This window comes from Zea mays, chromosome 5 (assembly GCF_902167145.1).
Source record: "Zea mays cultivar B73 chromosome 5, Zm-B73-REFERENCE-NAM-5.0, whole genome shotgun sequence".
NCBI classification, from domain to species: Eukaryota; Viridiplantae; Streptophyta; class Magnoliopsida; order Poales; family Poaceae; genus Zea; species Zea mays.
The window spans coordinates 47,124,821-47,136,893 of record NC_050100.1 but is presented as its reverse complement, the minus strand read 5'-3'; the positions used below and the strand labels follow the sequence as shown (position 1 = coordinate 47,136,893).

General features: G+C 50.1%; 1 pseudogene across 1 annotated transcript; it reads right to left on the bottom strand.

The window, feature by feature from the left end:
• Nucleotides 1–10,406: 10,406 nt before the first annotated feature.
• LOC100501024 (uncharacterized) lies at nucleotides 10,407–11,829 on the bottom strand (annotated as a pseudogene). Its single transcript, NR_172211.1, has 3 exons — nucleotides 11,562–11,829; nucleotides 11,029–11,460; nucleotides 10,407–10,868 (listed from the first exon to the last, which is right to left on the bottom strand). The product of NR_172211.1 is annotated as an uncharacterized protein (transcript).
• Between the last annotated feature and the right edge of the window lie 244 nt (nucleotides 11,830–12,073).

Here is a 12,073-nt window from a genome sequence, read left to right as displayed (position 1 = left end):
GAGCTGGGTGCGCGGACCACTCCCTTCGAAGCGCCCGATCAGGATGTGGGCCTCCGCTTCCTTGGGTGGCTAGAGGAGGAGCTAGAGGTGCTCCCGACAATTGTGACGGGCCTCATGTCCTTCACCTCCCTCATCACCTGTGAGGAGGCCGTGAATGCCTTGTCCTTCGAGTGATGCGGGCACTTCGAGGTCTTCGACCAGTCGGACGAAGGCTTCAAGCGCGGAATCTTCCAGGTCGAGGACCCGGTTCTAAAGCGGTCGGCTGGGGCGCTTTTCGACAGGATGTGGGGCCCTCACGGCCGAGAGACTGTCCAGGAGAGGTCTGATCGGGCGATGGATCAGGTAAGGGTGCATCTGTGTGATTATATGTGTGGGTATGTGTGTGTATTTGTGTGGTTGTTGAATGAATGTGCTATTGCTCTAGATGGCGCATGATGAAGAGGTCGAGGACCTCGGTGATCTGGACAGCACACTGCCCGAGGCATCGGGGGTGGAGCTGGCGCCCCCATCTGATGCTGGCAAGGGCCCCTTGGCGACTCCCGCACCGACTGAAGCTGGCGAAGGCCCCGTGCCGGCCACTGCGCCGACGGGTGAGGACGCTTTGAAGGTGGTGGGCGAACCAGCTGCCAAAGACCTAGTGGCGTCGGCCGAGCCGTCGCAGGTGGCAGAATAGGGGCTAGGGCTTTCAGTGTAAACTTTTGTTTTTGTGATACTGAACCTCGGTTGCTGCGCAGGTTCCGACGTTTGGGCCTGCGCAAGCAACCGCTCCTAGTAATACTGATTTTGTGGCGACCGCAACCGTTGTGCCCGCCGATGATAATTTATTTGGCTCTGGATCTGAGTGTTTTGAGTCTGATGGTGAGTCTGGGAGTTCGTTTTCCTGGACGGAGGAGTCCTCGGATGAAGGCTTGGATTATTTTGTTGTGTTAGATGTGGCCGCAGCGGAGTCTTTGCTGCATGTGGAGGTTGGCGAGGATGTTGATCCTCCTAGTGTGAGTGCTGAGCACGAGCGGCGAAGGGTGGTGTCGAAACACAGTGTGGGTGAGTTTTTGCGAAGTGGTAGGCGCCGTCGTATGGGGATGGAGCGTGGCTGTCTTCGAGTAGACCGGATTGGTAAACGAGAATCGTTGTCCTCATCGACTGGGGCGAGCATAGGTGAGGGGGATCTGCGAAATCTTTTCGAGGGTGAGGAATTGAGGATAATGTTGTTCAATTATAGGGAGATGGGTATCATCCCGAAGGTTGAGCCGATGTAGTATATGGTGCCCTCGCCGTGTGTATGTAACTGTAACTTGTATTGTAATGTGGCTTGTTGGCCGTTTTCGTACGCCTGTGCTGATCCAGCTACACCCGTGGGTGACTTTTTGCATGGAGTGTAGATTGACATACTTGCTGCTCTTGTCCGTCGGCACCCTTAGGTGATTTTGCCATAGTGTTTTCTCGGCGAGAGACTTCGATGGCATATTTTATTGTGCATGTCCGGCTGCACCCTTGGGCGTCTTTCGCACGGGGTGTTTTTAATAAAAGACTTCGATTGACGCACTTGTCGTGCTTCTCCGACTGCACCCTTAGGCGACTTTTGCACGGAGTGTCTTTTTGGTAAAAGACTTCGATTAACGCACTTGTTGTGCTATTCCGACAATATCCAACCCCCAGCGTTGAAGTGGCCATGTGTGGGCGATCAGTTTGGTGAACTGCGAAGGGTTGCTCGAGCGGGGAGAAAACTTCTAGCATGCTTCGCATGACCTCGTGACTCGATTTGCGGCGCAGATTATCGCGGGACAGTAAAATCCTTGACGGATCACCATGGCAGCGAGGGCCCTGGGCCCTGAGTGGGAGCCGCAAGTTCCGCTGTGGACTTCGCGAAGAATTTGAATGCCTTCAGTTTTAGTCATGCATTTTAGCATGGGCTGACTGATCCCCTTCTTGTATAGCTGGCCCCCGACTAGTACGAAGTCCCGGCTTCAGTGCTTCAGGCGTTTGGCCTCATTGACGTCACTTGGGTGGTAATATCCTTGCAGAAACAGGGTTATTGGGGCCCACCAATCTTCAGTCATGATGAGGTTGACGATGCGATGGCCTTCGGCGTTGTTGGTTACTTGTAAGCCCTCTGGGTTGCGGATGGCTGGTGTGCCGACGACGTGATAGAACACGTCGGAGGGCAAGGTCTCGCCTCTGACCGCTGCCTTAGCCAATGCGTCGACCGCTTCGTTCCTGGCGCGGTCCACATGCTGTAGGGTGAAGCCTTTGAACTGTCTCTCGAGACTAAGAACAGTCGTAAGATACTGCATGAGTGCGGGGTCTTTTGCTGAATATTCTTTTTCGACCTGGCCGGCGACTACTTTGGAATCTGTCTTGACTATGCAGGTGGTGACACCGAGCGCTCTCAGCTTGCAAAGGCCCAGGATGACAGCTTCGTATTCTGCTATGTTGTTGGTGCATCTGTCGGACTCCAAAGCGAAGCTAAGGCATGCTGCGTATCTGTGCTTGACGCCTATGGGTGACGTGATAATTGCAGCTGCGCCTGCCCCCGCATGGCACCATGTGTCATCGCAGTGGATGGTCCACACCTTTTCTAGAGGCTCTTCTTGCTGCCGTGTCGGGCCTGTCCAGTCGACGATGAAGTCTGCCAGGACCTGTGACTTGATTGTAGTCCTGGGTTCGAAGGTGATGTGGTACTCGGAGAGTTCGGCTGCCCATTTGGCGATTCAGACGGACGCCTCCGGGTTTCTGAACAGTTCTCCCAGTCCCCTGTCTGAGGTGACCCGCACCTTGAACGCCTCGAAGTAGTGGCGCAGCTTGCGCGATGCCATGATGACTGTGTAAGAGATTTTTTCCAATTCAGTCATGTTGCATTTGGAGGTCGTGAGGACTTCGGAGACGTAGTAGACTAGACACTGCCGGGTCGTGCCCTCTCTGTCTTGCTCTTGGACTAGCGCTGCGCTGACTGCATATGGCGAGGCTGCGATGTATAGTAGCAGAGGCAGCGAGGGGTCGGGACTGGTGAGAATTGCCAAGTCTGACAGGTGTTGCTTTAGTGATGCGAAGGCTACCTCCTGTTCCGGTCCCCATGCAAAGTCTTTCGCACCACGCAGTGTCTTGAGGAAGGGTAGACTCCGCTCTGTGGACTTGGAGATAAATCTGTTAAGGACGGCTAATCTGCCGGTCAGACGCTGGACATCCCTGGTTGACTGTGGGGGTGTCATGTTGATGATCGCTTGAATCTTGGTCGGGTTGGCCTCGATCCCACGGTGCGACACCAGGTAGCCCAGTATCTTCCCCTGGCGAACTCCGAAGACACACTTCTCGGGGTTGAGGCGAAGTCGTGTGTCCCGCATGTTTGCGAACGTCTCTGCGAGGTCAGCCAGGTGACCTTCTTTATTTTTGCTTGAGACGACGATGTCATCCACGTACGTGAAAATGTTGTGGCCCACTTGGCTCTCGAGCACCGTCTTGGTGAGGCAAGAGAAGGTTGATCCAGCGTTGTTGAGTCCCTCTGGCATCCTGATGAAGTAGTACGTGCCGAAGGGGGTGATGAAGCTGGTGCTGGCCTTGTCTTCCTCCTTCATGTATATCTGGTGGTAGCTGGAGAAGCAGTCGAGAAGTGACATGACTTCGCATCCGGCTGCACTATCGACTATCTTGTCGATCCGTGGTAGCGGGAAATTGTCCTTGGGACAAGCCTTATTGAGGCTGGTAAAGTCGATGCACATGCGCCACTTGCCGCTTTTCTTTTGTACCATGACTACGTTGGCGAGCCACATAGGGTAGGCGATGGGTTCGATGAAATTGGCCTCCAGCAGGCGGTGCACTTCGGCTTTGGCGGCTTTCGTCTTTTCGTCGGACATTTTGCGCAGCCGCTGCTTTTTTGGGCGCACTGAAGGGTCGATGCCCAGACTGTGCTCGATGACGGTGCGGCTGACTCCGACCAGGTCGAGGGTGGACCAGGCGAAGACGTCCTTGTTTCTGGAGAGACAGGAGATGAGTTTCTCCTCGTCTTGCGAAGTCAGGTCTTCGCTTATTACGACTGTTTGCTTGGGTGTCGCCGGGTCGAGGGGAACCGTCTTCGTTCCGTCGTTGCTCTGCAGCTGCGCCTTCACTTTTTCGTCGTTGGCTGGGTGGGTCGCCTCGGAGACTTTGCGCTGTGTTCTAAGGCAGTGTACGTTCCATTGACCTGGAACGAAGTCTCTCTCAATGTTGCGCGCGGTCTGTTTGTTACCGTAAACCGTTATCACGCCTTGTGGACCCGGAATTTTTATGCAGAGGTACAGTCCGTGAATGGCCGCTTCAAATTTATTGATAGAGCCCCGATCCATTATAGCGTTGTAGGGATAGACCATGTCGACGATGTCGAAGGTGACCTGTTCGCTTCGCGCATTAGGTGCTACACCGAATGACAGGGGTAGTTCTATCTTGCCCACATGGGAAGTGCCCTTGCCGCCGAAGCCATATAGGGGGTTGTCCGAAGGCTTGAGTAAACTGTGACTGATGCCCATGCGATCGAAGGCGTGCAGGAAGATGATGTCTGCTTGGCTGTCGTTGTCGACTAGGACTTTGTGCAGGTCCTAGCCTGCTACGCTGCAGTTGATCACCATAACATCGACATGGGGTGCGCTGCGCAGATCAACATCTCTGGCGTCGAAGGTTAGTGGCACATGTGACCACTTCGTTTGTATGACTGGGCCGGTCAGGGCAACGTGGTTGACACTTCGGTAATGATCCCTCTTTTGCCGTTTCGTCTCGAAGTCGACGCTGGAACCTCCGGTGATCATGTGGATGACGCCGCGATACGGCTGATCGGCGAAGTCTTCTTGTTTTGGTGCTTGGGGTGATTTTGGTGGTGTGGATTCTGTTGATGCGGAGGCGGGAGCGGGGGTGGTACAACTTGTACCTCCTGATGGTACTGATATGCGTGGTTGGGTGGATGTTGGGCGTGGCCGCTGTTGTATGGTTGTGGGTGGTGGTGGTGATATGTGTGTGTGACAACTCTCTGGTTGTCGGCTGGTTGCGCTCGAGACATCCTGTCCCTGGTGGCCTTTGTTTCCAGGCAATCCCTTGTTGGGTGTGCGCAATCCTCGCCATGGAACATGAAGTAATATCTGCGCGGTTGCTGCGCCCGTCCCCGGTACCGGCCTCGCGTGCCATTACCACGGCCCTGGGAGGATATTCCTGACGGCGAGTGGCCTCACTGGCGGGGAGCTGGTTGGCTATGTTGTTCACCTGCTGCTGACTGCGGCTGTCCCGCCCGGAGTCTGACTGCGAAGGCCTTGTTCAGGTTCGGCTGGACTGCGGAGGGTCCTTGGGCTTTCTCTAAGACTCGATCTTGCGTTGATGGAGCTCTTCGGATCTGGCGTATTTCTCGAACAGCTGATAGAGCTCTTGGAATTTTTTGGGTGGGCCCTGATGCAGTGACTGTATAGGATGCCAGCCCGAAGGCCACTGATGGCGTAGTGTATGGCGATGTGGTCGTCGACCGAAGGCAGTTGTGACTTGAGAGTCAGGAACTTGCGGTAGTACTACCATAGGGTTTCCTTCTCTTGCTGTTTGCAGAGTGATAGCTCGGCCAAAGCATCAGTGTCGGGTCGATATCCTTGGAAGTTGAGCAGAAACTTGTCTCGGAGTCCTTTCCAGTAGTCGATGGACAGTGGGGGCAACCTGGTGTACTAGGTCAAGGCTCGACCCTCGAGGGCGATGATGAAAGACTTGGCCATTGTGGCGTCATCCCCTCCGGATGATGCGACGGTGACTTAGTAGCTCATGATGTATTGTGCTGGGTCGGTGTTGTCGTTGTACTTGGGGTAGGTCCGTGCCCTGAAGTTGGTGGGCCACGGTGACACTTGGAGTTGCGAAGCTAGAGGGCTTCGCTCATCAAGGTAGTTGATGCCTTGAAAGCCTGCAACATGTGGGATGAAGGGCCCGCGCTGGAGTATGAATAAGTCTCCGGCTGGCACGCGCTGTTGGAGGGGCGGGCCGTGCTGCAGATCGTGCTGGCCTTCGCTCTGCATGAGCGCAATCTCTTGCTCGAGTTCCCGGGCTCTCTGCTCCTCGTCTCTTATCATCTGGCACACCTTGGCTTGCGCGGTGACACGTTGGCGCTTGGCCTCGAGGATGTCTTTCTATTTTTGGAGGTTGCGGTTCTTGATGCGCAGGGCCCGTAGCTATAGCTGTTCCTCGGCTGAGACGCCGATGACTTTGTCGTCCTCTGTTGCGTCTTCGCCCTCTGGTGGAGCGAAGCCTGGGGGTGGTGCTTGTGGTTGTCCTCCGGAGCTGCAGGTGCGTAGGGTGCCTTCGGGAGTGGGTTGTTCGTGGCGCTATCTCTTGTTGAGAGCTTCGTCTTCGCAGGCTTCTTGGGGGGTGTTGTCTACAAGGGCCTTGCCTTTTTTCTCGGCCAGCAGCACTGCCTTCGCTGCTTTGTCGACGGATGGGGCTGCCTTCGAACTAGCTCTCTTGGGTGCCATCGCGGGTGGTTTGTTCGTAGCACGAACGGTGGGCGCCAAATGTTGGAACTTGCTCTCCTAGGCAAGTAGATCCAACGGGAAAGTGGAAAGAGTGTAAGCAAAGTTTAGTGTGGGATGGCAATTGCTCTGTTAATCTGGCCTCTCAAGGGCACTATACGGGGGTATTTATAGGTACCCGAGTGTCCAACGCCCTAAGGCAAGGACGTTTATACCCACGGCTACCCGAACTATCCCCAGAATATTCCCATAAAGGGAGGTTACAGACCGTCATTACAGAAAAGTTATTACAGATGAGGCCCATAACATGCTTGTCCACGCGGGGCCCGTTACAGTGGGCCGAATTCCGCGTGGGCCTCCGGACGAGATGAGGGCGCGGGACTAGCAGACTACGTCGGAGTCTGGCCTTCGTCTTGCGATGGAGAAGACGAAGGGCAACTGCGCCGACCATCTCACCTTCGTTGGTGTAGCGAGGCGACGAAGGCTTCGCACGAAGGATAGCGTCTTCGCCTTTGCCCCAACAAATACAAGGAAGGTGGCAAATGCACCGGGGCTTGTCTTTGTTGCAGAGAAGATCCAAAATCCTTTGTTGCAGAGGAGATCCAAAAGCCTTCTGCTAGATAACTAGTTAGATGGAACCCCACCAATGGGTATTCAGGTACTGGAGCAAATTTCTCTTCGATGTCCACTTCTTCAGAGAGCTCTACATGAGATAACATGCTTATGAATACTTGTGCAATGCCATGAAAATGCAACTTGCATAGAGGGTAACAAAGAACACATCTAGAATACACCTACGAGCTGTCATCACAAGCTACAAGTCACTAGGGAGCTAATCCTTTTAAGACTTCATCCAAACACCTAAAACTTAATAAGTAACTTTATCTCATCACTAAGACACTAGATGCCCTAATTATCTAAAGGTGAAACTCTTTTTTCTATTTTGAGCAACAATTAGTTTGTTGAGCAGACCATATACAAACAGCTTCAAACCTAACCCAATATTTAATATGGCCAAGATAAGCTTACTCAGATTTTCTTCAATTTTTTTATTGCTCCATTTTTATTGTGAAAAATCATATAAGCATTTTAAGGGCACTTCTTAATTATCTAAGTATTTATTTTATTAAATAAAGATATTTAACTAGACTTACTAATTACCTATTTAGACATGCCCAAAATTGAATTAAGCTTTACTGTGAATAACTTCAAGACTTAATAGTACTCACAAGATTTTTAAGATTTGAAAGATATATAATTAGTATTAGAAATTGCTTAAACACTAATAACCTAATTTAACTAAGAATAGCACCCAATAATTATCATTGCGACCAATATATCAATCCAGAACATCCACCCAACAACTAGCTTAACCCAACAACTAGCTTAACTGATTAGTGAATCGACTCACTAATACTAAATTAAAATAACTCGAAAATCATGAACACGACAATGATTTCTAGTTCAGGCGATTTTTTTTCGAACATCAGGCGTGGTTAACCGAACGGAATTAATCGAGTGTAACATAATACACCAACCCCAAAGGGAATACACCTACAATATATACACATGAATATAAATCGCCAAAATACGAATAAAGAGCTCTACACTACCAGGTGACGACACGATGCCGGTTCGACGAGGAAATTCACGAACCCAAGCTGGGAGACGACGCTGGTGTTGCTGTTGCTTCGGCGAAGCGAGATCGACGCAGAGGAACATGAAGACGTGCAGCGCGACAAGCATGGCCAGACGGCGCCGACGATGTCCTGAGCGTAGCGTGGAGGAGGTCGGCGCCCGGATGAGTCCAGGTCGGCGCCCGAATGAGTCCGAGCATGCCAGGGAAAACTGCGGCAGGGAGCAGGAACGATGCGACGTCTAGCTGCAGGAACATGCGAAGGTTGGAGAAGACGACACTGGCGAAGTTGCTATCGTTGGTGAGGGAGGCGTGCGCCGATGACACCGGTGAACTGGGTGACGGTGCAGGTCGACCACGAGCACAAGGACGAGGCGAGAACAGGGAGACGCCAGACCTGGGTGAGCCACGGCCAGGGTTAGTGATGGAGAGTGGCTGGGCGCAGTGGAAAGGATGGCGGCTCGACGCAAGGAAGTAGGAGGGCGAGGGCCCTAGAGACGACCGGTCGGTGCTGTAGCAAGGACGCGACGAGCGATCGAGCGCTGGGAGCCTCTAAACACCGTGCGTCACAGGAATAAGGAGGCAGCGACGTTCACAAGTTGGGAGCAAAGGCTGCGTGCATGAGAGAGGGAGGCTTCCAAGCGTTGAACAGCCTCTGGACGATGAGAAAGGAACGGTAAATGGCGTGGTGATGCAAAGGCGGCAAGCAGTTGCGTGGCATTGTACCGTGAAGCGGTGAACAAGGATAGCGGATAGGTGGTATTCGCCGATAGAAGAAACAGATAGACAACTTCCCACCGACCAATGTAGCAAACTGACAGCAAATTCACCATTGATTTTATTCTGATTCAGTGCAGTATCGCATCGATCTCCAAGAAGGAAATTTTTTCAGCGAGTGATGGTCTTCAAAGTTACTTAAAGGACCATCAACAGAAAAGCTCATATTAGAGAAATACAGATGGGTCAAGAAAGATGGAAGAATTGGAATACAGACTTGAACGACATGCTGAGCAGTATTCAGTACCTGCACCCGAGAATTCAAGTTGATTTTATTCCCAAAATCATGTAGCAGTGCATCGATCTCCATGAACAAGAATCGTTCCTTAATCATAGCTTTATTACTTCTACACAGGTATCTTTGATCAAAACGTAACAAATAGAGAGTTAAGGAGCTCCAAAGATCAAACAATAACATCGACATTCACTAAAATCTGAACTTCTTCTGTTACTGAAACTGTGTTTAACACACCATTCGCCTGACAGAGAGAGTTTGAGAACAGTTTACTCCAAATTTGGTGTAGCACCAAACAAAACTTGCTTGAGAAAATGTGTTCACTATTATATGGTCTTCAAACTTGCTACAACAACCTCGGTCCAAAACCACATGAATTAGGCACAAAGAAGTCCCAAAGTTGAACCAAAAGCACTGAAATTCAGTTTTCAATCTGCCACACTAAGTCTGAAAATCCAAACCTGTCATCCCCACTTTGGACTAGTTTTACTCCTAATTCCATATGGCTTTAAGGTTAAGTAACTTAAACAAGTTTGTACATCTAAGATAGCCCTACAACTGTGCTACAGTGACCAGCACAAAAATGCCTATAAATCAAAAGTTACAACAGCCCAAAGTTAGCTAATTGACATTTTTTTCTATAAAACTTGGACATCTCCACTCATGAAAGTTGTTCAACTTGCCAAGACCTACCACTTTGGTATATGGACTTTCAGCAACTTCTCTCTCGATTTTGATTTCTACTTTTTGGGCTAGTTTAGGTTTTCAATTGAAATTTTGGACCTAGTAAAATGCATTTAAGGTGTATCAAACAAAATGATGCTGATGCATATGATGACATGTCAAGGTTTTAGTTCTAGTAACACCAGGGATGTTACACAGGGCAGCTGGAGCTGAATGTATGCTTGGAATATTACTTTCAAAATTTATAAACACATAAATCTTTGAGCTTATAATCGGAGAAGCAAATTCAAAGACTGAAGCTGCACACCATAACAGCAAAAACAACAAGCACCTTGTGTGCATTCGAGGTGTGATGTGGCTAGCACTCTGCAATTCAAAGCCATTGAGAACAAGAAATTGTTGTAATAGCTGCGCATAATTACATCACATCCTTGCTACATAGCCCCCCCCCCCCCCCCCCCCTATTGCATTAATGAAACAAACTATGAAAAATCTATCAAATAAATTCAAGGTTAGAGTACAACGACTAAGAGTTTTTTGTTTACAATTTAACATACAGCCAAATACACAACACATGTCTAAAAACTTGTATTCTAAAATCATATGTTAACAGTAATTTAATGCATGCTGGAAAACATTCCAAACCCTATAGATAAAATGGTCCACCAAGAAGCAAAAAACAACCAATAGTGCAGGTTAGTTCCCAAACATGCCAGATCTGCATTCTAGCACTAAATTAAGTGACATATATACTTAATTATTCAGAAATAAGTGAGTAACAAGAAAAAGAACAAAATAAAAGTTACAGATAAAACACCTGAAACGTAGTAACAGCCAGTTTGGCCACTAAACCGGTAGAGGTGCAGCTCGCATGCTTTAGGGCTTCTTTTAGCTGCCATTTTGCATAGTAAGCAGCAAACATACAAATAATCTGGTGTACACTTAAATGGCAGATAAATGCATTAGTCATGATGGGTTTCATGATGAGCAGATCTAGCATCGCAAGCTACAACCCGGTCCCATCCTCGGCATACTGATCTTTCCCTCATCAATCTTGATCAAAGAATGATGCAGGACACAACTACAAACACAACAACGAGTAATTCAGTAAGAGCTTTTAGGCATTGTTGCTTGAGTATCTTAACTAAAATATAATAGAGAAGGCATGTACATTAAACCTCAACTATGAATGTACGAAGGCACAATAGAAACATGTACTTTTCCCATGAAAATAAAGAAACCTGCTATCAATAGTCTCTCCATGAAGCTCGCAGCCGTGAACCCACTTGACCTGAGCAACCTGCCCACCCTCCTGCAAAAAGATGTGAGTTCAAACATTCCCCTTCCTAGCATGTCCTACGAAATGAGTAGCTAGTTGTACTCACACATAGCGCTCCCCTTAGCAAAACAAAATCTAGATGTTCCAAGCCTGCGGCCCTTCAGCAAGCTTGGTCTTCTCGCTGTAGAGCTCCAGCCCGGGGTTCCCGTTCGGAGGCTAAGGGGACGTGTTCCAGTCGTTTGACCCGCATGGCCTGGAGAGCCCCGTCCCCATTACTTGATTTCTGTCGTTACCACATCGATGAAGAAGAGGCAGTCCTATCAGTCGTCGTCGGTGGCCATGGCGATGGCTATCGTTAGTTCCTCCTCCCCCACCAACCCTCCCGCTTCGGGACCTGGGCCAACGCCGGGAGCACCAGCAGGGCGATATGCCACATGGATCTAAGAGATGAGGTAGTAGGCGCGAGAAGTAGGAAGGGAGATGGGTGGAGTATACCTTGGCCCTCATGGTCGCCTCCTCTCTCTTGGGTGCGTCTCCTCTTGCGGCGTCGATGGCTGTTCTCGATGTGGGGAGTGGGCGGATTCGAGGCAAGAGCCATAGTGCGGCATGGAGGGGGGGGGGGGGGAGCTCGGATAGCGGTGGCGACTGGCGACGACTGCGGAGATGCGGGCACGGATGACGGGATGAGGACGAGCGGTCGGTGGTCTCGAGAGGGCGAGGATCGAGAGTGGGGTTGTGAATTGTGATGGACAATGGCCGAGGATAAGACGTGCGGGCAGTAACACGGAAGTTGTAGATTAAGTAGGAAAGGCAGCCTATTTTTGTTGATTTAATAAGTAGTAGAGATATTTTTTGAGTTAGGTTGGAGGGAGACGGTGGTTCATTTTAAAAGATAGGTGAGTACCTGTGCGTTCCAACGGTGACATCTAATAACATAATAACTTATATACAAAATGTGTTTTATATTGTTATAAGAAAATGTTTCGTAATCCATTTGTAATCCTAGC